This window comes from Solanum stenotomum, chromosome 3, assembly GCF_019186545.1.
Source record: "Solanum stenotomum isolate F172 chromosome 3, ASM1918654v1, whole genome shotgun sequence".
Classification (NCBI taxonomy): Eukaryota; Viridiplantae; Streptophyta; class Magnoliopsida; order Solanales; family Solanaceae; genus Solanum; species Solanum stenotomum.
In genome coordinates, this window is record NC_064284.1 from 29,979,887 (window position 1) to 30,006,462 (window position 26,576).

Genomic DNA, 26,576 nt, shown 5'->3' on the forward strand with positions numbered 1-26,576 from the left:
TCCATCAAATATAATTCTATACATGTTGCTTCAGCTATAGCAAATACGTACTACATACATGTCTTTATTTCTCACCCCTGTCTTTCTTCTGTTCTTCTTCCTTTCTCATTGTCACCCTATTTCAATCTCTATTTCTTCTTCTTATGTTTCTCTGTTTCATATTCTCCCTCTCTACTAGATCATGTATTTAGTAATCTCAAATTACATCAATTTTTTTTGTTTGATTTTCACTGTTATGCAATCTTGAGGCACTCAGAATTAATCAGCTTTGAGGTTCTGATTGAAAATTTGTTTTGATTTTATCGAATATTTTGATTTTTGTTAAATAACTTTGATTCATCTTAATATTTTTTAAATAATTATATATGAATTACTTATTTTGAATGGGTAGTTTCAAATTTAAATAATTAATACATGCATTGCTAATTTAGTAATCAAGGTTATACAAATTTGGAGCTACAAAAGAAATAAGTTTAATTTAGAAAAGTACTCTCTAAGGCTAATATAATTGAGTAAAATTTATTTTGTATCGTATGCGAAAGGAACTTCATTTATATATGTGTGCGATAAAAACAAATAAGGTACTCTATTTCAATACATACGTGTATCAGGTCGAATAAGACCCAAATTCTCTTCAAATCTTGAATATTCCAATAAAGTCAATGTTAGATACATTCAAATTACAGAGATTTTACCATCTCACAGAGAGTTAGCCTTGATGGAAAATGTAAATGTACAAATCTTGTTGAAGATGAAAACATAAAAGAAAATCAATGAGTATATGAGAGTTTTCATTAATTTTTCACTTTCACAATGTTCAGTAGTTCAATAAGAAAATTCAATTGATGTACCAATCTAGGAAACACAAAGCATCATTAAAGACTAAGGATAACACACAACTGACTTAATAACATAAGAACTCCATACTATTTTTTGTAATCTAAAACCTCATATAAATGAATAACTGAAGACTAACAACAAATGACTTAATAAAAAGGCAAGAATTGACAATAATAGAAGACTCAATCACTGGTAAAGTCTTCTCCAAGCATGACTTCAATTTCAAGAACTTCAATTATCAAATCCATGATAACTCTGAGTTTAAGATCCCTCATCCTCTTCTGGCTCAAGGGTAACATTTAAATCAAACTTCAGATGCTCGATCAGAATAGCACTCTGTGTTTCTTTTTTAACTTTCTCTACTCGCAACTTCAATGACAACTTCTGCTCCTCCATGTGTTGATCTTGAGGTATTTCTGAGTTAGGGTGCATAATCTTATGCATTAGTATACTTTTTTTTCTTTCTCGTTGCATGCTTGTAATTCTTTATGGAGATTCTCCAATGCCTTAAAGTCATTTGATTTTCCCTCAGCATAATGACATTGGTGATACTCTAGATTCACTTTAAATTTTTTATCAAGTTTCTATGTTTGTGGAACCATAGAAATATGGTTTTCCAGTTGGTGAAAAGAGCATAACACCTACATCTGCTCCAATCTGAGTTGCGAACTCAGTTGCATCCTGAAACAAAGTTTTTTTCCTTTTTGAGAAACTCACAGTACGTGCTCTCTCGGATTCTATCAACTTCATTTCAATATTTTTCTTACTTTTTTTTTGTTGAATAAAGATGGGAAATTTTAAGAAGGTCACTTGTGTAATTTATAGTAGGTACGTGAGTGTATTTATCATGAGTATTGTAATGTTCTCTTGTTATGAGTCTAGCTATCACGCTTATTGTCATGTTTATTTAATGCTTTCATATCGTGAGTCTACTATCACACGTATTGTCACATTTGTTTAATGCATTTATATTATGAGTCTATTTTCACTTTTATTTAGTGTTTTCATATTATGTGTTTCTATTACAAGATTACCTTGTAACTCAACAAAAATTATGAAGTTCCAAGGTAATAATGTCGAATTGAATTTAAAAACAAATAAAAATAAACAATGTTTACATGTATAATAGTAATTCGAAAGGAGGGACAAGTAAAGCGATGGTGGAGCTATCTCTTTGTGATCTATAGGTCACAAGTTCAAGCCGTGAAATCCACTAATGATAGTGTCAATTGTGCATCACAAATCAAATCATTACCAAGACTATTAATGCATGATGTTTTATGCAATGGACTAATGTAACACCTCAAAAATTGGAATGAAGTTTGGATTGAAAAGTTCAACAATGTTGCAGGAATCTACTGCCACGGATTGACCTACGGGTCGTAGGAAAGGTCTCCTAGACACTATGTCAGATTTCTAGAAAATATCAAGTCTCTGATGTATGGCCTACGTGTTGATAGGATAGTACGTAGAGTGGATGATGGGTTGTAGATGACATCCGTAGGAGGATTCTACACTTAGTGAATGGGATGGATTTTTTTAATCTATGGGTCGTGATATTCTCTATAGTTCTTAGATTGTATTCGTGAATGGTGTTTGGACTTGGGGAATTTTTGGGAAACTTGATAACTACGGGTAAGGTCCACGGTTCGTAGACCAGACGACGAGTCATAGAGTGGACTCATAGGATTTTATCAGATAATCAAGCTCCAGTTGTTGATCTACGGTTTGACAAGATAGATTGTAGTCCTCCCTATGGATAGTAGACCCCCAACTGTAGGTCTGCCCGATAATTATTTCTTAAGGGTACTTGGGTCTTTTCCTGTGCATTTAATGTCTATAATATATTGTTTTGACCCTAATTCTAAGACCTATAACTACCTTTCAACTCCTAATACTACCCAAATCCTATCATTCTCTCAAATCCCTTTTTCCCATCCAAGTTTATAATCTCCAATTCTCTCTCATGCTCAATGAAGAAAGTTAGCGTTCTAAGCTTGAAGTCTCTCCTTCTCTCTTACTTTGCTAGGCTTTATTATCAAGGTGTATGGGAATTCACCTACATATTTCATTCATCCATTGAGTTCCAAAATAATCTCAAGTCTTCAATTAAATTTCAACTAATTTGATTAGGGTGTCATAAAATCTCCATGGATCTTATTTGATTGGGATTAAATTGTTCAATTTCAATCTTCTTATGTAGGTTTTGATTAAACCATGTGATTTCCAAATGATTTCATATAGATCCACGATTTTTACTTGATTATGATGATGAATTTATGAAAGAAACTTCTGAATTTATTTAGTATGAATTATGAAAGTTATGCTTGTTTTATGAAAATGATAGTTATGAACTTAGGATGTTTATGAGATGGATATCAATAAATTGTGAAAGTTTTTCTCACATATTATGAAAGCATGGGTGTGAAATGTTTTCTCACACATGTATGAATCATGATTATTAGGAGCTAATCTATGATGACTTATGATTGGATTGATAGTGTAATTGTGTCTTTTCAAGTATGATAATATGAATATGATTATGACTAATTTTGTTAGAATTTTACTTAGAACCGAGCGGACTTTAAGATGGAGGCTCTCCCGTTAGTAAATGTCGTGTCTTTACAAGTAATCTTCTTGTCCCAAACTATGTGCCCCGTAAGATTGTCTTAAATGACCTAACTAGTGAATCTGTAAATAGCTTATGAATGAATGTTACAGAGACTATCTTGCCAAGTAGAATCCCTTTATCAATGTGAGTGTTCCATCGAACTCCATGTTATAGATCGCATGGTTTTAGTGTCAGTTAACGATACATATCCCAAAAAATGAACTATGCTACCTTCAAAGGTTTTATGACAGTTTCATTATGTTTTAAGACTGCATTGACCTTGTTTATGGCTTATGAATCTTTAAATGTTTTTACTCATGTTTTAGCTTGATCATGCATATCATATTTAAATCCTCATGTGATCATGTTTATGTCTGCTTATGAATTTCCCCATACCTAGTACATTCCATGTACTAATGCATACTTGTGCCTATATTATTTTATAATATAGAGTTTTACGTATCTCCTTCCACTTGTGGATAGCTCGGATTGTTACTCCATTGCTTAGGATTGATGAGTCCTCATACTTCAAGGGCAAGATCTTGAAGACTTTTGTTTCTCTTATTTCTTTCCATTGAAACTTTGTACGTGGTGTATGGGTTACATCCCAACCACTTCTATGTTGGTATAGTTTGGCTTGTCAAGAAAAATATTGGTATTTTGCACTTGTGTTTAGACCTCTTTTATGATATGAGACTTTCTAATTAAGTGTTCTCTTCTTATTTTCTATTGTATTGAATGTATGTCAAATGACTTGTGTAACACCCCGTACGCTAGGAAAGCCTAAATGCTGAATTCCAGAAGTTGCAGGTGCCACCAACGGGGCCACCTACGAACTGAAGGTTGACCCACTAACCGTAGATGGGGTATCTGGTTGGCCACCTCTAACCCACTCCCTAGTTATCCCAGGAAATCCAGCTAAGTCTCGACCTACACCAGGACCGTAGGTCAGACCACGGTCTGCTGTCCAGGCCGTAGTTCAGACCCCCAGCTTTCAACTCCCAAAAGTCGAACAATGACTGACCAGGATGGACCGTAGGTCAGTCAAGGTCCGTCGGTCAGGCCTGTCGGTTGGTCCTGATAACTTTTAAGTTAGGGGTCCTTTTGGTCTTTTCCTTATGTGTTAGACACCTAAAATACGTCATTTAACCCCTAAACTACGTCATTTTGGTTAGTTTTAGCTTAGTAAGTTAATCAGACCTTAGCCTAACCAATTAATTCTCCCAAAAATTGATCAAACCAAGCAAAAGAAGAGAGAAAGCATCGACCAAACCCTCTCCAAGAATGCAACAAGTTTTCCTCAATTCCAGTCCCAAAATAGAAATATTTCTCAGTGGAATTTGTCACCAAGTATGTGGGNAAAATTGATCAAACCAAGCAAAAGAAGAGAGAAAGCATCGACCAAACCCTCTCCAAGAATGCAGCAAGTTTTCCTCAATTCCAGCCCCAAAATAGAAATATTTCTCAGTGGAATTTGTCACCAAGTATGTGGGATTTCACTAATGGGTTCCTTTCACCCATTAGGTCCCTAGAATTCAGTCAGATTCTTGATTCCCTTCATATTGTTTAGACTTAGGGTTTCTAGAACTTCAAATTATTGTTGTGATTTAGCTGTTAGAGTAATCCTAGTCAGAATATTACGTTTTCGTAACTATGTTGCTTAATTATTGCATGAAATTCATAACCCTAGTTGGGTAGATTCATTTAGTTCATGAATTACATTTGCTAGGCCAGTTTATACAAATAAACATGCATCAGTTTTCAAATGTTTCATTATCAATACGTAATGTAGCAATTTCAGTTAGCATGTCAGAATCTTGAGCTATCTAGTTTATTTCATTTGTGTTGTATTGTACACATTCTAGTTGGGAGTAGGCCTAATACCAAGTTGTACTAGGGTGAGTCACTCTCATAGTCCCAGAACTACGTGCCCCCATAGGTCAGCTCCTCTATGTGGGCATTATATTTAGTGATCACGCCAAACATGCATCTATACCCTTGGCAAGGTATAATGGGTCCTCTCGATGAGGTGTATACATCGGACTCCATGTTTAGCTCACGTGGTTTTATGTCGGTTAATAGTAGCTTCCACAGTCAGATTTATCACACCCTAACCCTAGGTGAGGCGGACAAGTACCATATGAACAGATGCTTTATAGGTCACCTATAATGAGAAAGTAAACTACTACTATGCAGATATATTTACTAACAAGAAGCTTCATATACAACACATGTTGACTAGCTGAACCAATACATGTGACAAGTGAAACTATGAATTTAGATGATAGCTTTACAATGTCTACAAATCCTCTACTGGAATCCATGACTGTACCACTATTAAATACGCATAGTAAAGACTCGGCAAAGCCCCGAATCAACTTGGAGCTCACCAACAACCGCAGTCATGTACTTCTATTGGGGAGATCTACTAGTTGAGTACCTGTACTTGCAGTATGAAATGCAGCGTCCCCAATAAGGGACGTCAGTACGAAAGAATGTACTGAATATGTAAGGTATAATACAATCATATGTAAAATGAGAGCTCAAGTGAAACAAAATACCAATAGATAAAGATTAGAGACCACCTTTGTTTTGTACTTGTGGAATTGTGTATGTTACATTCTTTTCTTTACTTTTCTTTGCATTATAATATTTATAAGACATATGATACAAATAACCAGCTGATTAGCGGTAGAAGAGGATGACTCATGCTAGACATTTTAACCCCTGGGATGTTGTCCTCATAATTCCCCAAATTGGGATCATCCCATGCTAGGCTTTCACCCCTGAGCAGCCACCCTCTTATACAAATTGGGATTGGTCCATGCTCGGCTTTCGACCCTGAGCTACCACCCTTCTATACCAATTAGGATCGACCCATGCTAGGTATTTGCCCCTGGGATGCCACCCATAATTCTACAGATTGCTTCACTTAGATTCTTTAATCTTTGAGATTGTTGTTTTAATGTTCATAACTCTTTTGAGATTGTTTTTTTCATGATCATAACTCTTTTGAGATTGTTGTTTTGGTAGTCATCATCATTGTTGAGATTTGGAACTATGGACCAGTAGTAGAAGACACTTGAATATTGACATACGATAATAACAATGACAGGGGAGGCAAATGTGACATGAACGTGTAATATCAAGTGAAGACATTTAACATTCAGCCAAGAGATTTGAACTCTATAAGATAGCCAAATACTCACTAACTAATATCAAATACAAGGTATACGTGAACGTGGAACCAAGGGAGAACGTGGGCAGATTCAACTTTAGGACGGATACATATTCCAAGTAAATACATATAAAATGTACAATAGATCAAGTAGGGATATTCAGAGGTAACATTATAGTCTAACACAATGGGAGTAATAACAAATAAAGGGAACATATGAACAAGTGAAAACATGACATATATATAGCTAATTGAAGCAAGGTGGCATGATATGGGCATATTTTATATCCAACATATAATCATATGCACAATGTCTAATATAGGATCCTTTTGATTTATATAAGGGAAATATGTGCCAAGGGTACTTTGACGATGAAACAAGTTTAAACCTTGCATGCTAATACTTGGTAGAGTAAGCACATACATTTAGTAACAAGCTCATATCAGAGTACTCACTTAGAAANTGCCAAGGGTACTTTGACGATGAAACAAGTTTAAACCTTGCATGCTAATACTTGGTAGAGTAAGCACATACATTTAGTAACAAACTCATATCATAGTACTCACTTAGAAAGCTTACTTTTTGTAATGCAAGTGTTGGATTCATGCCAAAGAAATAGGAAATCGAAAAGCCTTACATACCTTATCCTCTAGCCAATAGAACTATCACGATTCAGACACCCCTTTTAGGTTTTAATCTACAATATATGTCATGATAAACTAAAATTAGCAGCTATCACACTGTGAGCCCCATAAAACAGTAGCTAACATTGATGGATAATGAACCCATACAGCCCTTAAAATAATATGTATCACCACACCCTCCTTCTCTGCCCAATACGTACATTATATATCCTTTTACAAGATTACCCAAGCTGAACCAACAACAATACACATAAAACAACCTCAAATATTCTTTATCATACAACCAATTAGTGAACTCAACACCCCCTTGAGTTCTTTATGACAGCACACCCATAATTCCTCACTCAAACTCATACATAAGGAGGAAGAAAATGGGGCAGTCACCTTACCTCAATTTCTGTGATTTCTCCTTATAACTTGAATTCCTCTAGAACTTCAACTTCCCTTCACACTTAAACCAAAGAAGAAGAGAAAAATATATTAATAATTGAGGAAAGTGAGCAGTAGCTTGTGGGAACTTCTGCCTTCTACTTATGATTGAACATAAATAACATATTTTCTAGTGTTCCTTGGGAAAATTAAGCTAAATCCATAAGTTTGTCTTACCTTGGTTTGCATATATGAGGGTTTCTTCAAGAACCCTAGAAGGAACTTTAAGGCTGTTGTAATCCTTAAGAGAAAAGAGAGAGAGAGCTGGAGTTAATTCTCAATATTATGTGTTAAAAATGAGTGAGAATAGCAGTCAATATATCTTATATTTGAGCTTTCTTCACCTTTAAGAATATCCTCTAGAACCTCCCTTTTTTGTCCATTTTCAGCCACTAATTGGTCAAGTAGGTGATGCACCTGCTTATGTACATCAAGCAACTCAAAAGGTCAAACTAGGTGATGCACCTACTTGCTTTCACTTGGGCTTAAATATATTGGGCCTTGGAAAATTTGGCTGCTGGGCTTTAGTTTCATTTTCCTTTTATTTAACTTAATTTGGGCCTCAAGTGAGTCCATTAGCATAGGCCCAAATCTAATCCATAAACCTTGGCCTTTTTAACTAGATCCATATAGCTCAAGTAGGTGATGCACCTACTTGGTCCTTTGGACTGGTCAATAAGTCAAAGTAGGGGATACACCTACTTGTCACCTACTAGCTTAGTTAAGTCAAGAAAGTAGCTCGCTTATTTTATTCCATTTTCTAAATATTAATCCCTTTTGCTTCACTTAGCACTTAACTTTCAACTTTAAGCTCAATTACCACCTTACTGTCTCGAGTTTAAATACTCCCGTTGGAGTTAACTTGCAGTACACATGCTGAAACGTGCAAGGCATCACATCACCTTCCAAGCTAGTTTAAACCAATGCTAATCATGTAAGAAACATGGTCCCTCGCATATACTATAAGGCTATGTCAAGTATCACAAGAATAGAATAAGCATATGCATAATACGGGTTGTTACATAAACATAGAATACGGGGTGTTACATCCTCCCCCCTTATGATTATTTGTCTTCGAATGATACCTTAAGGTGATAGTTTGGTTAACCTAGGAATTTCATTTGGATATTTGCGAGAGTTTCCTCTGTAAATAGGACTATCCAAAATACGTAGACTAACCTAAAACACGTATAGACAAGTCTAGCATGACGTCTCAATAGATATGGTTCATGAAATAATAATATGACAAATCAATCCCTTTCTTGACCATGTAATTCACTGAAGATACGCAAGTAGAATTCATACAAATAAGGACTTTAATATACCTAAACACAAGACATGCAAATGACATATCAAATGAACAACTGCTAGTAGGATTTATGATCATATAAGGGGACCACATGATCTCAGATCCTTATGTTGATGTTTAGAATGAGGAGGGGCATTTAGGATCTCTACCATTTTATATTCCTAAGTATCTTATGTTATATTCTATTCTTCCACTCTTCCACAATAAACCTTTTGGCTTAGCTTCCGGCCCTTAACAATCAAGAATAACTATAGTAACTCCCAATTTTTTCATATATGGAACAAACACAAAATTATAGGCCTAATCTATCAGGGCTCTACTTTCCCTTTTCTTTTATCTCATGACGTTTTTTAGAGGTGAGACTTATAAGAACACATAGTTGTTAATATAAAATCTAAAGTTTTATGCCGCACCTTCGAATAAGGCATTATGTTGAGTAAATACCTATGGTTGTGATAAAATTTATATATATACCCAACCTTTTCTGGTCAAAATCTTTACTACATAATGATACAAGGAAATGTTTTCCCAAAATGTTCAAAACTCAAGTCAATAATCACAGAGAGGCATAGTGTACAAATAAATAAGTCACATTGGGTATGACACATAGGCAGATTAGCACAAAAGGGAGTGCATAATATATGGGCATTAAGCTATAGAAATATATGGTGTACGCACGCATATGGTTCATAGGGTAGCGTGTGAGCGAATGAACTATAAGGAATGTAGGAAATGGACTAGATGAGCACATAATGCATGAGTACTAAAGCTACAAAATATATAATACGTAAGCAAGTAGACTAAATGAAATATGAACTACAGAACACAAATCACATTGATCAAGTGTGTTATATCGCATGGATTGGTGACCTAACATGTCAATAAGTACACTTATGAAATATGAGCAAGTGAACACATGACATATGGCTAGAAAAGCTATAAGGCTTGTAATGTTTAAACAAGTAGGCTACTAGGCATGTAATATACATAGAAATAGTTTATGATGCCTATGAGATGTAAACAAGTGATATACGAGTCATATAACCATTATCACGAATTTTGCTCATAGCATATGATCAATTAGCATCCAGTACCCACACAATATGGACAAGTGATATGTGGAAAGTAACAAGTGCAATAAATAACGTGTAAGGAAAAGGTCCTATGAAAACATATTACAATAAACAAGGGTGCTCTGAAGCGGATAACATTTACATGTAAGAATTCTATAACATTAGGTAACTTGTGAGAAGGTAACCCACAAAGGGCAAATGACATACAAATAGATAAGTTATAGAACATGCAGCATGTATAATTATATAACAAACCATCTTTGGAAACGACGAGATATCCTATAGAACCACTCTACCATAATAAGGGCAAACACATTGTCTTAGGCGTTAAGTCACACGTGGGATAATTCTGCTCATATTCCTTACTCACCTAAACACATACAATTGATTTCCCCATCTACTCTCTTCAATCTCCTAAGAATTCTTATAGGTGTTCTGCTATTGGGATTTGGCTTCCGTCTAGGTCAATATAAATACTACAGTCAAGATAGAAACAGAAAATCCTAAATAGTTCATCTTTTAAAGTAGGAGGCCGAGGTCAACTTTGCCTTCATTACTAGCTTGTGTTATATCACGCTCAATGACTGGTGCCCTATGAAAGTTGAAATAGAAAATAAATAGTGAAGCTTGAACGCACCATAAAACATGAACTCTAATAACATGTAAATGTCAGGTACCTATAAAGTTATATCATGATTCATAAAATCATAGAGTTAGCCCCTTTGATCTTAACTAGATAGGTCTGGCCATACTAATAGATTTTTTAAAAAGAAACAGGTGAGGGTGCTTCTACTCTTTTCCCATGCAAGATAGAGAATAATAAAACTAGCATATGATCAATTTTTCCTCTCCCTTAACTGGACTATGACTGATAAATTACTGCAGGCATATATTAAATGAACCCTGTAGTACTATTCAAATTGATAGAAGTCTATACATGTGAATAATGCTCTACTTCTCTTTTTTATTAATGATGTAGATGAACTAGGTCCATGTATCTTCTATCTAGGTAACCTTTCTATTCCCCTCTTTTTTTCTTCTTGTTATCAGGACCAAATATCAAGACTTGAATCAATAGTAAAATGACTTATCTGTCTAACAAAGGTTCACAAAATTGTTCCCGGGTGCGCCATTATAACTCGTTAGGATTAAAGAGTTGATACTTTTTTATTGCCTCATACACTTAGCAACCTCTCTTTCATAATCACTTATCTCACTCCTCTATAGCATCCTCATATCACCCCTACTCCTATGTTTAGGGAATTTGACATATCCCATCTCTTTCTAACGAGAAGCTCTACGTACATATTCAGCCCATGTAATTCAAACTTCATTGTCACATGCTTCCTATCTAACAAGTACCTTTTAATCAAAACTAGTAGCTTCATGTACTCTAATCCCACTATGTACAACCTCACTAATCACAACTTAGGTCTAACCAATCAATTTTTTTCCTTTTGTTAACCTTACCCTTTAGTCGCATACTAATCCTCCATAGCCAAAACATAGATCATAATAGGAACTACCATACATATATCATTTGCATAATTGGCTCACTTATCCCTAAGTCTTATAACCATGAAAAGAATACAAATGTTATTAGTACTTATTCAGGGTTATTGTCACATACCATATAAAACATATTCGGGATGATATATGGTGAGAATTTGGGTCTTGTCAGCCAATTAGGGTATCTATAGTAAAATTATTGCACTGATACATCCACCTATCAGATTGTGCCACTGCCTTCTTCCAAAAAAAAAATGGTTCAACAACATCAATTTTGAGAACATGTGTAATACTGAAAATTCTATGTATATCATAGACTCTTAACAAGTGTCCTCTATAGGAATAGATCCTATAAATATGGAGGAAATATAGAACCCAAGAGTTGGATACATCCTCCTAAGAAGATGTGCTTAGAAATGCTACATCTCATATATGTAACTAGGTAACCCATCATTTTTAAGCATATGGATAACCATACTTTTTTCTCAATTGAACCAACATGATACAAATGGTAAAAATGCATATAACATAAAAGCCTTTACATACCTTGTGGAGTGGGACAGTCAAATAAAATGAGCTCAATGTAGTTTAAATTTTGATAACTTCAAATCCTTTTCTGTAGATTGCATGTTGACATCCTAGCTACCGTTAACCTTAACCATCGTAAGCATAATATGAATAGCATGATCAGGTGAAAGTGGAAATTGACTTCTTAACTTCGCTCTATCGCACGATCTGGATTACAAAGGAGGGTAACTTTTGCTAAATGTCCAAGCAGCCCCTAATTATAAATGTGGTGCGCAACACATTCATAAGTAAGGCTCGACTCGACACGGCTTCGTAGACTCCCTAGGACGAACTACTCTAATACCACTTTTGTCACACCCCAACCCTAGGTGAGGCGGACAAGTACCATATGAGCAGATGCTTTATAGGTCACCTATAATGAGAAAGTAAACTACTATTATGTAGATATATTTACTAACGAGAAGTTTCATATACAACACATGTTGACTAGCTGAACTAATACATGTGACAAGTGAAACTATGAATTCAGATGTTAGCTTTACAATGTCTACAAAGCCTCTACTAGAATCCATGACTGTACCACTATTAAATACGCATAGTAAAGACTCAGCAAAGCCCCGAATCAATTTGGAGCTCACCAACAACCGCAGAGTATCATGTACTTCCATTGGGGAGATCTACTAGTTGAGTACCTATACCTACAACGTCCCCAATAAGGGACGTCAGTACGAAAGAATGTACTGAATATGTAAGGCATAATACAACCATATGTAAAATGAGAGCTCAAGTGAAACAAAATACCAATAGATAAAGATTAGAGACCAGATTTGCATTATACTTGTGGAATCGTATATGTTACATTCTTTTCTTTACTTTTCTTTACATTATAATATTTATAAGACATATTATACAAATGGCCAGCTGATCAGCGGTAGAAGAGGATGATCCATGCTAGGCATTTTAACCCCTGGGATCTTGCCCACATAATTCCACAAATTGGGATCGCCCCATGCTAGGCTTTCACCCCTGAGGTGCCATGCTATTATACCAATTGGGATCGGTCCATGCTAGGCTTTCACCCCTGAGATGCCACCCTTCTATACCAATTAGGATCGACCTATGCTAGGCATTTGCCCCTGGGATGCCACCCATAATTATACAGATTGATTCACTTAGATTCTTTAATCTTTGAGAAAGTTGTTTTGATGTTCTTAACTCTTTTGAGATTGTTCTTTTGATGATCATAACTCTTTTGAGATTGTTGTTTTGGTAGTTATAATCATTGTTGAGATTTGGAACTATGGACTAGTAGTAGAAGTCATATGATTATGGACTTACGATAATAACAATGACATTGGAAGCAAATGTGACATGAACGCGTAATATCAAGTGAAGACATTTAACATTTAGCCAAGAGATTTGAACACTATATGATAGCCAAATACTCACTAAATAATATCAAATACAAGGTATACGTGAACATGGAACCAAGGGAGAACGTGGGAAGATTCAACTTTAGGACGGATACATATTCCAAGTAAGTACATATAAAATATACAATATAGCAAGTAGGGATCTTTGTGAGGTAACATTATAGTCTAACACAATGGGAGTAATAACGAATAAAGGGAACATATGAACATGTGAAAAGATGACATATATATATATAGATAATTGAAGCAAGTTGGCATGATATGGGCAGATTGTATATCCAACATATAAACATATGTACCATCCCTAATCTAAGATCCTTTTGATTTATATAAGGGAAATACGTGCCAAGGGTACTTTGACGATGACACAAGTTTAAACCTTGCATGCTAATACTTGGTAGAGTAAGCACGTACATTTAGTAACAAACTCATATTAGAGTACTCACTTAGAAAGCTTACTTTTTGTAATGCAAGTGTTGGATTCATGCCAAAGAAATAGGAAATCGAATAGTCTTACATACCTTATCCTCTGACCAATAGAACTATCACGATTCAACCTCCCTTTTTAGCTTTTACTCTACAATATATGTCATGATAAACTAAAATTAGCAGCTATCATGCCATGAGCCCCGTAAAACAGTAGCTAACATTGACGAATAATGAACCAATACAGCCTTTAAAATAATGTGTATCACCACACCCTCCTTCTCTGCCTAATACATACATTATATATCCTTTTTCAAGATTACCCAAGATGAACCAACAACAAAACACATAAAACAACCTCAAATATTCTTTTTCATACAACCAATTATTGAACTCACCATCTCATTGAGTTCTTTCTGACAGCACACCCATAATTCCTCACTTGAACTCATAAATAAGGAGGAAGAAAATGGAGCAGTCACCTTACCTCAATTTATGCATCTTCTCCTTATAACTTGAATTCCTCTAGAACTTAACTTCCCTTCACACTTAAACCAAAGAAGAAGTGAAAAGTATCTTAACAATTGAGGAAAGTGAGTCTACTTATAATTGAGCATGAATAACATGTTTTCTAGTCTTCCATGGGAGAATTAAGCTAAATCCATAAGTGTTTCTCTTACCTTGGTTTGCAGATATGAGGTTTTCTTAAAGAACCCTATGAAGAACTTTGAGGCTGCTGTAATCCTTAAGGGAAAAGAGAGAGAGAGAGTTGGAGTTAATTCTCAATATTGTGTGTTAAAAATGAGTGAGAATAGCAGCCAATATATCTTATATTGAGCTTTCTTCACCTTTAAAAATATCCTCTAGAACCTCCCTTTTTTTGGTCCATTTTTAGCTACTAATTGGTCAAGTAGGTGATGCACCGCTTATGATGGTTTTTCTTTATCCATGGGCAATGAGTTTCGACGTATTGGGTATGTACATCAAGCAGCTCAAAAGGTCAAACTACGTGATGCACCTACTTGCTTTCACTTGGGCTTAAATATATTGGGCCTTGGAAAATTTGGCTGCTGGGCTTTAGTTTCATTTTCCTTTTATTTAACTTAATTTGGGCCTCAAGTGTAGGCCCAAATATGATCCATAAACCTTGGCCTTTTTAACTATATCCATATAGCTCAAGTAGGTGATGCACCTACTTGGTCCTTTGGACTGGTCAATAAGTCAAAGTAGGGGATGCACCTACTTGTCACCTACTAGCTTAGTTAAGTCAAGAAAGCAGCTCACTTATTTTATTCCATTTTCTAAATATTAATCCCTTTTGCTTCACTTAGCACTTAACTTTCAACTTTAAGCTCAATTACCACTTTAATGTCTCGAGTTTAAATACTCCCGTTGGAGTTAACTTGCAGTACACATGCTGAAACGTGCAAGGCATCACATCTCCTTCCGAGCTAGTTTAAACCAATGCTAATCATATAAGAAACATGGTCCCTCACCTATACTATAAGGCTATGTTAAGTATCACAAGAATAGAACAAGCACATGCATAATACGAGTTGTTACATACACGTAGAATATGGGGTGTTACAAGATTCTAGTGCATTGGCCAGGTTCCAGTTATATTTCAGTGTCCAGTTTCAGCATGTTATGTACTTGGTCATTGCATTTAGTTTAGTTCATGTTCAGTATGTTTAGTATATTCTTCATGTTCACCTTATATCATTGATCGGTATGTTTTATTCAGTTATATATATATTGTTCAACTATATCATTTCATGCATGCTCGATACCTTTCAAGTACTGACGCATACTCTGCGCTACATCTTCTCATGATGTAGGTCCATGTCCTTAGCATTCAGATCGTGTGTAGATCGGTTCCCAATTGGTATTCAACATTATAAGTGGTGAGTCCTCATTCTTCGAGGAAGATAGACATGTTTTCTTTTACTTTCAGTGTTTCAGTTTCAGTTTTGCTAGAGTTAGCTGGGGGCATGTCCCGACATCTTTAGTCAGTTAGAGGCTTATTTCAAACTAGTTAGAATCGATTTTAGCTTAAGTTTGATCACAGTTGTGATTAAACTCATAGTTTATATATTCATAGTATTAGGTATTCCCCACTTCAGTTTATATTATGATTTTAAGCTTCCGCATAGTATTTCTCATTTCAGTTTATCTTAGTATGCTTTTGATATGCCAGGTCAGGGTTCGATTGGGGTCACTCGTGATCCTAGGTCCCATGCTTACGCTAAGAGGGTAGCCTCGGGGCGTGACAACTTGTGTAGGGTCTCTCGGGATCTTATCCATCATGTCATGTATAGGGTATACTTTGGGTCGTAACAAACTAGGTATTCAGAGTACAAGGTTTAGAAAAGGTCTTAGGATGTCTGACAAACCGCACTATGTAGAGTCTTGTTTATAAAGTGTGAAGCACGCCACTGTTATGAATAGTAGGCTACAAGGCGTTTAGGAAAATCCACTTTTTTCACTACTCAAAGATCTTTCCATAGAGTTTATCTCTATAAAAGTCCTTCTCCTAACTCTTATCTGATGGTTTTCAGGATATGACTCCCCGAAGAGCTTATGTGAGAAGGAATGCGGGTGAGAATAAGGAGCCTGAGGTTCCTCAAGTTCTATTTATCCTTTGGTCAAACAAGTGACTCATGCTGAGTTTCGAGCTACTTTTCAAGTCTTGTCTCAAGCTATGATGATCCAAGCTAATAGAGAAATCAGTGCTCACATGAGTGGCCATGGCGACAATAAGGATATGGGAATTCACTAGGATGAATCCTCTGAAATTTCATGGGTCGAAAGTTGACGAGGATCCTCAAGACTTCATTGATGAGGTGTATAAAATATTGGAGATTATAGGAGTTTCACTAGTGGAAAAGGCAGAATTAGACGCTTATCAACTTAAGGGTGTTGCTTAAGTTTGGTTCAACCAATGGAAGGAAGAGAGGGCTATTGATGCGGGTCCTCTTGATTGAGAGAAACTCAAATGAGTGTTTGTTGATCATTTATTTCCCCTTGACACGAAGGAAGCAAACGTGTTTGAGTTTATCAACCTTCGTCAAGGAAATATGAGTGTGAAGGAGTATGTATTGAATTTCACTCAATTTGCTAAGTATGCTCCAACTATGGTTGCTGACTTTAGGGCAAAGATGAGTATGTTTGTGTTGGATGTGTCTGAAATGGTGGTTAAAGAGTATCACTCCGCCATGTTTATTAAGGAGATGGATATCTCCTATTGGATGACACACACCCAACAAATCGAAGAGGAAAATTTAAAGGAGTTTATCAATCTTCATCATAATGGCGGAGTCATTCTCCTTGCCACCGACAATGACAACTCTATGTGCGAGTTATAACTTCAACCATGTTGGGAGAGTTCTGTAGATTCAAAAAGAAAGAGAAACGATGATTCACAAAGAGTTAGGGCTTAGGACATGTTTCTCCTTTGAGTATAAATTGATCTTTATCCCATGGCAGTTTAGTTTTAATGGAGATATGATATAGAAGAGATAGGAGGCGGGAGGAAGTAGGGAGATGAGAGAGAAGATGAGGAAAGTTATATTTTTAATAGAATTTTGATGTAGGACCAAAATGATCACTTATAACATACATTAAAGACTATTTTAATTAAGAACACATATGAAGGACCAAATAATTCAAACCCTATAGATTGAGGACCATTTTGATCATTTTTCTCGAAATTTTCTATTAGACGAAATCTAGTTTTTTCTCTATTATTCATTTCGTATTGGTCCAATAATGGACCAATTTTTTTGTTTTGGAGTATCACAATGTTTTATTTCATTTTATTATTATTCACCAAAATAAAATTGTAGACCTAAAACTATAAAATTTATGTAGATGTTTGTCCAAAAATTAAATATTACTATTTATCTTATTTGAAAATTTTAAAATTGAAGTAGTGTTTAATCATATTTTTTTTGCAAAATATACTTAGTAGGCATTTGGACATATGATTTCATATTGCGATATGAAATTATGAGATGTAATCTGCATTTGGACCTGCGATCTCACGCTGATTTCATCTCGTGATATGAAATTTCAAATTCTCCAAAAAACAAGATTTGGAAATTTCAAATCATGATTTGAGATTTTTCAGATACAACTATTAACCAACAAGTTTATATTTTTGAATAAAACTCACATTTATATTTACTAACTATTTATTTCATATGTAAATAAAATTTATAATTCATATAATTAATTTTGAAAATATTTATATCTCATATAGCGATTATTTTCACCAACAAAATTTATTATTATATATTTCAAAGCAATTCATACTTTTTCATTTCTATTCACTAATTTTATTTTATTTTATCAAATTTATTTACCAACTAAATTGATCAACAAATGACTAAAACAATGTTGGTTGATCTTCTCAGTCATATGATTGAGAAATGCAAGTTCAACGTGAGCATGATGTGTTGTACTACATAGTAGATTATATTAAAGACTAGTTCACTACATCTTATGTTTAATTTTATTGTTTATTGAATTAAAATGTGATTAATAAATGTTGGATATTTTAAGAATATATAGTTTTGTGATAGTGTATGATTTTATAAACTTTTGCTTATTTGGTATGATTGTTTAAAGAAATGGGACAATTTTACTAGTTTTACAACTTATGGGTTTTATTATGTTTATGAGAAAACTGTTATTCTAGATGTTTTGATGATACTCACAAATGCAGGGACATGGTCCCTGGCATAATGCTCTCATCTAGATACAAGTGGAGTACAACTGTAAAGCTGTCATGTTAGGTGGTAGGTGAAAAGTGCAGTGTCCTACACCAATAGGAAGAGCGGACGAGATTGTATGCTTCAGTGTCTCACAAGCGCAGGGACCTGGTCCCAGGCAGAGTTCTCTCGTCCAGCTCTATAAAGGGGTACAGCTATAAAGTTGTCGTGTCAGAGGTTGGTGAAGGGTTAGCGTCCTACGCCAATCAGAATGGACGAGGGTGTTTGTCCAACAGGTAATAACTATTTATGGTTGATATTTTCAACATGACAAACACCATATTAAATTCATTCATCCTAAGAAGGAAGTCAGCTAGCAAGCCTTTTCAAGAACCCACAAAGAAGTTTGCAAGGGACCTGTTCCCTGAAAGACTGCGATATGAAAAGGCGACAAGACAGCTGTCAAAAAAGCTGCCACCTCTGATGTGGTAGGTGAGCAACTTTTCTGAACAGCAGGCTTTCAACCAATAGGATTGTCTAAACGAGTTTGTGTTGATTTTATATAGTCCCTTCCCAAAATACAAAAACTCAAGATTTGGCAAACAAAACATGGATTTTCTCTGAAAATTAAGAATCTTGAAAAGAAGGCCATCTTCAAGGAAAAACAATACTCATGCTCAACAAAGGGACTTGATAGAGTGTTGAAGCGTCTCTGTTGAGTTTGAGTTTTGTCAGTCTTTGCATCTTGAAAATTCTCAAGTATACAAAAAAAGACCACCTTGGTGAAGTATTCTCCGACAAACGCAATAAGGACCTGATCGAGTTGCAAGCGTCATAGTGTGTCTTAGGAGTTATACTTTCGTGCTTACATTGTAAATTTGTTCCTAATTTATAAAGGATTCAGATCTTGTTTCGGTTTCTAAAAGTCTAAATCGTCCAGAGGGTGGTGGTTTAGTGGGCAACTTGTGTGTTGCTTAGTCAAATTCTAAATCATCTAGAGTTAGGTGGTTTAGTGGGCGTTGTGGTATCGCTTAGAAAAGTCTACATTAATCAATAAGGGTTAGTATAGTGGGCAATATTGTATCTGCTCTGGCTCAGCTAAGTGATAGGAGGTATTTCTTAGTGTGGAGATTAGCAAGCTAATCTCATTTTGTAAACTGTCTTTTACTTTTGTTTGGAGAAGATTAGTAGAAGTAGTTTGAAAAGTCCTATTGAGACAGGTCGTGGTTTTACTTCCTTGAGCAAGGAGGTTTCCACGTAAAGTTACTTGTTCAATCTTTATTTTCAGCACTTATTTTACTATTTGTTATTGTAACTCTGCTGAGGACCTGGTCCCATCGAAACAAGTGGACGCATATTTGTAGTTACAGTTCTTCCTGAGTCAAAGGACCTGGTCCTTGACTGATAAGTGGACGCGTACATTCCAACAAGTGGTATCAGAGCAGGTGCTCTCTAGCTGGTTGACACCAAGAGAGATTCTTGTGGAAAGAATGGATGCTCCACTGAGATGGCAAGAAGGTCGGTCTTCAACAAGGCCACCCTTGTTTGATGGTCAGTATTATCCGTGGTGGAAACATTGCATGTTTGACTTCATAATGGCTGAAGACTGTGAGTTGTTGGATGTTATTTGTGAGGGTCCCTATGTACCATATATAGAAGTAATCACAAGGGTCGTTGTCAAAACTCGACAGCAATACAATGAATTTGATAAACGAAGAGTTGAGAAAAATCACAAGGCCAAGAAGTTCTTAATGTGTGGAATCGAACCTAATGTATATAATCTGATTTCTTCGTGCAAATCAGCTAAAGAAATTTGGGATCTGCTGAGAACTACCTATGAGGAAGCTGAGGAAACAAGGGCAGATCTGAATGGGGATGCTGATCAGAAGAGAGATGCAGATAGGGATGAATCACTAGCCTCCAAGGTGTCACAATGTGAGAACCTTGAAGTAGATGAGACCATGGACTATCTCACTCAAAATTTCAAAAACTTGTGAGTAAACGTGGAGGTTCCATGAAGGAAGAAGCTAATGACAGCGCTACAAGCTCTAGTGACATATGTTACAAGCATGATCAACCAAGTCACACCATGCTTGAAGTTGATCACAAGGAAGTAAAAGACCAAGAGGGGGACCAGGTCCGTGCCAACAATAGCAGAAGAGAAACCTTTTTTCAGACGGCAAAGAGGGAAATAATTGCATGGGAAGACTCCTCGAGTCTTTCAGATGACTCTGAGCACTCTGATGAAGCCTTTATGGAAAAATTTAATGTAGAGGAAGATGAAGAAGAGGTAACCCTTTCTGATCTTAAACAAAACTTGCATGTTTAATGTGTTAAGAAGTTAAGAAGTCTAGCCGCTATTTTGATCGACTCTTTCATTGAGTTGACAACTGAATACCAAGTTTGTCACGACCCAAAGTATACACTAGACATGGCATGTCGTATAGGACCCCAAGAAGCCCTATACAAACAACTTGACATACATTCAACACAATAGAAAATAAAAAAGGAACACTTAAGTAGAAAGTCTCATATCATAAAAGAGGTCTAAACATAAGTGCAAAATAACAAACTTTATCTTGACAAGCGAAACTAAACCAACATACGAGTGATTGGGACATAGCTCATACACCATGTACAAAGTCTCAACAAAAATAAATAAAAGAAATAATAGTATTAATGGTCTTGCCCTCGAAGTATGATGACTCATTATTCCCAAGAAATAGAGTAACAATCTGAGCTAGCCACGAGCGGAAGGAGATACACCAGACCCTATATTATAAAATAAGAAAGGCACAAGTATGCATTAGTAATGTACTAAGTATGGGGAAATACATTAGAAGACATAAACATGATCATATGAGGATTTAAATATGATATGCATGATCAAGCTTAATATATGAGTAAAAAACTTTAAAGAATCATAAGCAATAAACAAAGTCAATGCATTCTTAAAACATAATGAAACTTTCATAAAACCTTTAAAGGTAACATAGTTTGTACTGTGGGATATTACTGTTAGCCGACACTAAAACCATGTGAGTTGTAACATAAAATCTGATGTAACCCTCACATCAAAAAGTTGATTCTACTTGCCAGTATAGTCTCCATAACACATTCATATGCAATTTGTGGATCCACTATCTAGGTCATTTAAGAGAATCTTGCGGGGGCACGTAGTTTGGGACAAGAAGATTTATTTTAGAGACCCGATCTTTACTAACGGTAGAGCCTACATCTCAATGTATTCTCGGTGCTAAGTAAAATCCTTACGAAATCAGTCATAATCATATTCACATTATCATACTTGGAAAAACACAATTAAACTTCCAAACCAATCAAAAGTCATTATAGAGTACCTCTTAATAATCATAATTAATACATGTGTGAGAACACCTTTCACAACCATGATTTCATAATATGTGAGAAAACATTTTATAATTCCTCAATACCCATTTCATCAGCATCCTTAGTTCATAACCATCATTTTCATAAAATATGCATAACTTTCATAAATCATACTGCATAAATTCATAAGTTATCTTCGTAACAACATCATCATAATCAAGTAAAAATTATGGGTTTATATGAAATCAATTGGAAATCACGTGGTTTAATCAAAACATGCATAAGAAGATTGAAATTAAACAATTTAATCAAATCAAATGAGATCCACAAAGATTTTATGAAACCCTAATAAAATTAGGTGAAATTGAATTTAAGACTTGAGATTCTTTTGAGACACAATGGATGAATGGGATCCATTGGTTAATTCCCACATACTTTAATAATCAAAGTCTAGTAAAGTAAGACAGAGGGGGAGACTCAAAATTTGGAACCCTATCTCTTTTTCTTTGAGCTTGAGAGAGAATTGGAGAAGATAAATTTGGATGGAAAATGAGGATTTGGGAGAATGAGAGGGTTTGGGTATTTTTAGGAATTTAAAAGTAGTTATAGGTCTTAGAATTAGGGTCAAAATTATATAGTATAGACAATAAATGCACAGGAAAAGACACAAGTACCCTTAAGATATAACTGTCGACAGACCTACATTTGGGGGTCTATGGTTCGCAGGGCACACTATGGTTCGTCTTGTCAAATCGTAGATCAACAATTGAAGCTTGAAGATCTAATCAAATCCTACGAGTCCACTTTATAACTCGTCGTCTTGTCTACAAACCATGGCCATACCCGTAGTCATAAAGTTACCCAAAAATACCCAAAATCCAAACACCAATCACGAATACACTCTACAACCCATAGAGAATATCATGACCCATAGGTCATGCCCGTAGATCACAAATCCATCCAATTCACTAAGTGTAGAACCCTCCTACAGATGCCATTTATGACCCATCATACACTCTGCGAAAGCTATACCACCCATAGGTCAATCCATAGCACCATATTCCTACAACATTTCTAAACTTTTCAACCTAAACTCCATTCCAACTTGAGGTGTTACGGTAGTCCATTTCATAAAACATCTTGTATTAGTAGAATCTTGGCAATGATTTAGTTTGTGATGGACAATTGACACTATCATTAGTTGTTGCTTTCACGACTTGAACTTATGACCTATATATCACAAAGAGTTCGCTCTAGCATTGCTTTAACTGTCCCATATTTCAAATTCTGTTATAAATGTAAGCATTCTTTATTTTTTTATATGTTTTTAAATTCAATTCGGAATTATTACCTTGGAACTTCATAATTTTTGTCTAGTTATAAGATAATCTTGTAATAGAATGTCATACTATGAAAACACTAAGTAAAAGTGATAATAGACTCATAATATAAATGCATTAATTAAACGTGACAATACACGTGAAAGATAGAATCACAATATGAAAGCATTAAATAAACATGACAATACACGTGATAGATAGACTCATAACAAGAAAACATTACAATACTCGTGAAAATTACAATCATGCATCTACTATAAATAAACAAGTGTTCTTCTTAGAATTGCTCAGCCTTATTCAACAAAAACATCTTACTTTCTTCTTTATATTATTTTCTTTTGCAATGGAAAATGAGACCAAAAAAGGCAAGAAAAAGATTGAAATAAAACTGATTGAGTCTGAGAGAGCACGTGCTATGAGTTACTCAAAAAGGAAAAAAACTTTGTTCCAGGATGCAACTAAGTTTGCAACTCGAATTTGAGCAGATGTCGGTGTTATGCTCTTTTTACCAGGTGGAAAACCATGTACCTATGGTTCCACAAGCATAGATGAAATAATTGATAAGTTTTTCAAAGTGAAACTAGAGGATCACCAACGTGATTATGCTGAGGGTAAATCAAATGACTTTGAGAAATTGAAAAATCTCCATAAATAATTACAAAGCATGTAATGAGAAAGAAAAAAAAACGTATACTAATGCATAAGATTATGCACCCTAGCTCAGAAATACCTCCAGATGAACACATGGAGGAGTAGTAGCTGGCATTGAAGTTGCGAGTAGAGAAAATTAAAAAAGAAACACAAAGGGCTATTGTGATCGAGCATCAGAAGTTTGATTTAAATGTTGCTCCTGAGCCAGAAGAGGATGAGGAATCTTAAACTCGGAGTTATCATGGAGTTCATAATTGGAGTTCTTGAAATTGAAGTCATGCTGGGAGAAGACTTTACTAGCGATCGAGTCTTCTATTATGGTCAATTCTTGTCTTTTTATTAAGTCACTTGTTGTTAGTCTTCGGTTATTCATTTATATGTGGTTTTAGATTATAAAATAAAAGATTATGGAGTTCTTATGTTATTAAGTTAGTTGTATGTTATCCTTAATATTTAATGATGCTTTGTGTTTTCTAGATTGGTAAATAAATTAAAGTTTTTTTGAACAAGTGAACATTGTCAAAGTGATAAATCAACGAAAATCCCTATACACTCATTGATTTTCTTTTATTTTTTCACCTTCAGCAAGATTAGTATGTTTACATTTTACATCTAGGCTAGGTCTCCTGAGATGGTAAAATCTTTGTAAATGAATGTATCTAATATTCATTGACTTTATTGGCATATTCAAGATTTCAAGAGAAATTGGGTCTTATTCAACCTAATACACGTATGTATTGAGATAGAGTACCTTATTTTTTTTATCACATGCACACATACAAATAAAGTTCCTTTCGTGTACGATACAAAATAAATTTTAGTCAACACATTAGCCTTAGAGGGTACTTTTCCAAATTAAACTTATTCCTTTTCTAGCTCCAATTTTGTATAACCTCGATTACCAAATTAGCAATGCATGTATTAATTATTTAAATATGAAACTACCCCTTCAATATAAGTTATTCATGTATAATTAATTTAAAAATTATTAAGATAAATCAAAGTTACTAAACAAAAATCAAAATATTCAATCAAAATTAAACCAATTTTCATTCAAAAGCTCATAGTTTATTTATGTGAGTGCCTCAGCCTCCATAACAGTGAAAATCAAACCAAAAAAATAACTAAAAATTGATGCAATTTGAGATTACTAAATACATGGTCTAGCAGAGAGGGAGAGACTAAAACAGAGAAACATAAAAAGAAGCAATAGAAGCTGAAATTGGGTGAAAATGAGACAGGAAAGAGAACAGAGGAAAGCCAGGGGTGAGAAACAAAGATATGTATGTAATACATGTTTGTTATAACTAAAGCAACATGGATAAAATTATTTCGATGGATAGAAGGGGCAAGGGTAAAATTACAGAATTCCCTTTTGGTCGTATGAAGAAACACTCTCTTATATAGACAGATATACTTTTCATATGATACTATTTTGAGATATTCCAAGTTCAACTAATTCACTATACAAAAGAGAGTAAGCATATGTTGAAGGAATTTGTTCTTATGATGAGCTATCAAAGTAGATTTTGTCGTAGTGGGCTTGAATCTCCTTAAAGAGAATGAGATATCTACTTCTCAGGATGAATGATAAGTCTTACTGTTTCTAGATGTTTTGAGGATCCTCACAAATGTAGAGACCCGGTCCCGAGTGTGCTCGTCCAAGTATATGTGCTATATAGCTGGAAAGTTGTCGTGTCAGAGGATGGTGAGGTCGTCAGTGTACCACACCAATCAGAATGGACGAGGTTGTTTGTCCAACGGTTAATACTTCTTTATGGTTGATATATTCAACATGAAAAACAACATATCATTCATTCATTCAAAAATAGAAAATTCAAGCTTCAACAAAAACAACAAAGGACCTCATAGATTGACGATTTTCTTCCTTAACCTATTGTTATTTTGATTGCTTGTATTTGTGCTTAAGTTGTAGGATTCCTTTCACCTTGATAAGAAACGTTTCAAAACTTGTGTGAATCATTGTAAGCACATAGTTAAGGGTAACTTTGTGTCTTACTGTAAAAGTCTATATTAATCGTGAGGATTAGTGTAGTGGGTAATGCAGGCATTGCTTAGGCTCGTTTAAGTAATAAGTAATATTACTTAGTGTGAGATTAGAAGGTTAATCTCATTGTTGTGGTGTAAACTATGTTTCGCTTTTGCTTTAGGAGAATAGTGAAAACAGTTTGAAAAATCATGTTTGACACGTCGTGGTTTTACTGCCTTGAGCAAGGAGGTTTCCACGTAAAATTATTATGTCTCTTATTTACCTTCTGTATTTAATTTTGTGCATCATTACTGTGTAAAGGACCTGGTCCCATTGTAGTTAGTGGACACATACATTCCACCAAGTGGTATCAAAGCTTGACTTTTCTATTTGGTTAACACCAAGAAAAGAAAAGATCTTGAAGGAATGGATGCTCCACCAAGCCTAGAAGAAGGTCAGTCCACCATTAGACCACCTCGATTCAACGGATAATTTTACAGATGGTGGAAGACACGCATACTTGACTACATCAATGCTGAAGATACTGAGCTGTG

General features: G+C 35.1%; 1 protein-coding gene across 1 annotated transcript in view; it reads left to right on the forward strand.

Moving 5' to 3' along the window:
* Positions 1-26,576, forward strand: part of LOC125857508 (malate dehydrogenase [NADP], chloroplastic) — a 1,084,261-nt gene that overhangs the window by 594,175 nt on the left and 463,510 nt on the right. The window lies entirely within an intron of this gene.